We start from the raw sequence: 3,411 nt of genomic DNA, 5'->3' as shown, positions 1-3,411 counted from the left end.
TTCTTCTTCTTCTTCTTCTTCTTCTTCTTCTTCTTCTTCTTCTTCTTCTTCTTCTTCTTCTTCTTCTTCTTCTTCTAATGCAAAGCAAAAGTCAAACATAAAATAATAATAATAATAATAATAATAATAACAACAATAATAATAATAATAGGATGGACAGAACGAGCAGAATAAGTAGATACATATAAAGGAAAACGAAGAATATGAAGAAGATGAATACTAACAAAAATAACTATTATAATAATAATGATGATAATGATGATGATGATGAAGATAATAATAATATTAATAAAATTAAGAAGGAGTTGAAGAGGAAGAAAAATTAAGAAGAAGTGAAAGAAAGGAGTAAAACAAAATTAAGAGCGGGAAGAAGAAACAAAATGTGGAATAAGAACGAAAAAAAAGTGCGCAAGGAAAAAAAAAAAATTTCTGCATACATATTCATTACCTTTCTGCACATTTTTTTTTCTTTTTCCGTTCCTTTTTCTTATATATTGGCTGATATTTCTTTATTGTTTATTTGGTTTAAGTTCACTGTAAAAGTGCAAATGTCAGATGTAAAGATTGTTTAGCAAGATGAAAGCTTCCGGTTAAATACAAACTTTGTGGTAAGTATATTATATTCCATTCGTTTCGTGAAGTATGTTAAGTATGGCTATAGAGATGAATTGATTATTGTCCACCTTCCAATATATATATATATATATATATATATATATATATATATATATATATATATATATATATATATATATATATGTACACACACACACACACACACACACACACACACACACACACATATATATATATATATATATATATATATATATATATACATATATATATGATGTAAAAGAATTTGGTTCGGCTCCATGTCACTTAAAGTTTGGCAGGTTTCTAACAGAGACACGGCTCCACCAGGCTTAGATTACCAAATGGTGAAACACAAGAAGTCCAACATGGTTTCTGGAAAGTTTACTTTATGCTTACATAATTACGTATGCATTCATACATTTAAGTACGTATAATTACCCCTCGCCACCAAGCATCAATCCCGTTGTCATGCTCTCCGAGCAACACTGTTGCAACTACACGGGAATACGTGTTTCACACCTGCATGCATACATATCCAAAGCATGAATATGTATTCAAAGAAACACACACAGATGCATTCACCAGACAAAAAAAAAACACATGCATATATCTTCTTCCAGACAAACGCGCACGCACGCATACATTTATACACAAATTCAAGAATGCACATACGGATTGGCTGTATTAAATGACAGAGAAGCAAGCGGTCACAGGGTTTTAGTAGTACATAGATAGAGTGATAGATATATGAATTTTAGTCTGTATTTACGTGTAAGAAGTGATCACTTATGAACATCATAGCACGCCCGTACTTTTATTCGAGCCATTTATTCAGAATAATGAGGAAATAATTGGAAATTAGCTAGCGATTTGACTAATTACAGTTTTTTTAAATATTATTCTCCACTGAAGGCGGTGATCTGACAGAAAAGTTAGCACGTCGGGCGAAATGCTTAGCAGTATTTTGTCTGTTTTTACGTCCAGAGCTCAAATTCCGCTGAAGTCGACTTTGCCTTTCATCCTATCGGGGTCCATAAATTAAGTATCAGTTGCATCCTGGGGTCGATGTAATCGACTGAGCCGAGAATTTCGGGCCTTGTGCCTAGAGTAGAAACGGATATTATTCTCCATTTAAGGCGGCGAACTTGTAGAAACTTTAGCACGCCGAGCGAAATGCTTAGAGATATTTCGTCTACCGTTACGTTCTGAGTTCAAATTCCATCCAGGTCAACTTTGCCTTTCATCCTTTCATGGCCGATTAAATAAGTAACAGTTACGCACTGGGATCATTGTAATCGACTTAATCCCTTTGTCTGTCCATGTGTGTCCCCTCTATGTTTAGCCGCCTGTGGCAATAAATATCATTCTCCACTTCAGGCGGTGAGCTTGCAGAAAAGTTAGCACGCCCGGCGAAATGCTTAGCGGTATTTCGTTTGTCTTTACGTTCTGAGTTTAAATTTTGCCAAGGTCGACTTTGCCTTTCATCCTTTCCGGATCGATAAATAAAGTACCCGTTGCGTACTGAGGTCGATCTAATCGACTGGCCCCCGCCCAAGAATTTCGGGCTTGTGCCTAGAGTAGAAAAGCATATTATTCTCCACTTCTATAATATTAGGCCTGGTATCCTTGTGAAGTTGATATTATTTTATAGGCTCGGCGTTTATGTTGCAGACTGATCTATGGAAGTGAAATGTTTAAGTGAATTTAGTGAGCATATAAAAACCAATATCCAACATAGCTATAAAATGAGTAGAGGCCAGAGGGACGAAGAAAGAGCAGGAGACACTAGAAGACATGGTGCGGCACTTTCAAAGGAGATCTGAAGCAAATTAGCGTCTCAGAAGATTCAGGTGAATATGGTCAGGAACAGAATCATTAGACATGTCTTGCTGCCCGATGTTTACACCAACAGTACGGAAGAAACTAAAGCTAAGAGCAAGAGTGAGCGTATGTGTGAGATGATTGAATGTGTTGGAACTGGTCCGGGAGTTTTCTTCAAGAAAATTTCTCCTGTTTCGGGAAGTTTCTGCAAGAAAAAATCTCCCATGACTTTTATCGTTATACGTTTCATTTTCTTCATGATATATTTCCTTCCATTTGAAACACCTTTTTCGGTAAAAAAAAAATGTATGTATGTATGTATGTATGTATGTATGTATGTATGTATGTATGTATCTATCTATCTATCTATCTATCTATCTATCTATCTATCTATCCATCTATCTATCTATCTATCTGTCTATCTATTATCTATCTGTGCCTATTTATCTATCCATATCTACTTGAATACATCAACTGTGTGCATGTGCATAAGACTATTCAGTGAAAGGTAAGCCCGATAGATTGGGTGTTATTAGAGGGAACACTATATTTTCTTGTATTATGGCTAAATAATCTTGCACAAAGCATATGCAGTTCACTGCTGTAGCTCACAAGTAAAAATTGCTTTAAGTGCAGTAATTAATTCCCAAAGCCCATCGGGATATGAGATTGCATTAGTGGATTACTGCGTCGTAAAGAAAGGGCAATTGTTAAAGAGAAGTCCCTCATATGGACAAAGAATCAAAGAGGTGTATATCTGAAATAGATAGGCATCCATGGTAAGTTCACGATATAACATGAATGGAAAACACAGTGGACGCTTTCGAAATTAAATTATGAGTTAAATATAGAGAGTGTGAATACGTAAAAATCAGAGGATGAGATAAGAGGGTTAAGAGAAGAAAAAACGTGAAGCATATGAAAATGTTGTATGTGTGTATATATTCATATTCATATATATATATATTTATATATATATATATATATATATAT

The 3,411-nt window shown here is 34.7% G+C and overlaps 1 long non-coding RNA gene across 1 annotated transcript in view; it reads left to right on the top strand.

The window, feature by feature from the left end:
- Window positions 1-528: 528 nt before the first annotated feature.
- The window catches only part of LOC128250119 (uncharacterized), a 43,099-nt gene continuing 40,216 nt past the window's right edge, over window positions 529-3,411 (top strand). The window contains exon 1 of the long non-coding RNA XR_008266240.1: window positions 529-608. This is a non-coding gene — a long non-coding RNA (uncharacterized LOC128250119). The remainder of the gene's footprint in view (window positions 609-3,411) is intronic.

This window comes from Octopus bimaculoides, chromosome 19 (assembly GCF_001194135.2).
Source record: "Octopus bimaculoides isolate UCB-OBI-ISO-001 chromosome 19, ASM119413v2, whole genome shotgun sequence".
NCBI lineage: Eukaryota > Metazoa > Mollusca > Cephalopoda > Octopoda > Octopodidae > Octopus > Octopus bimaculoides.
This window is presented reverse-complemented; position numbering and strand designations above follow the sequence as displayed.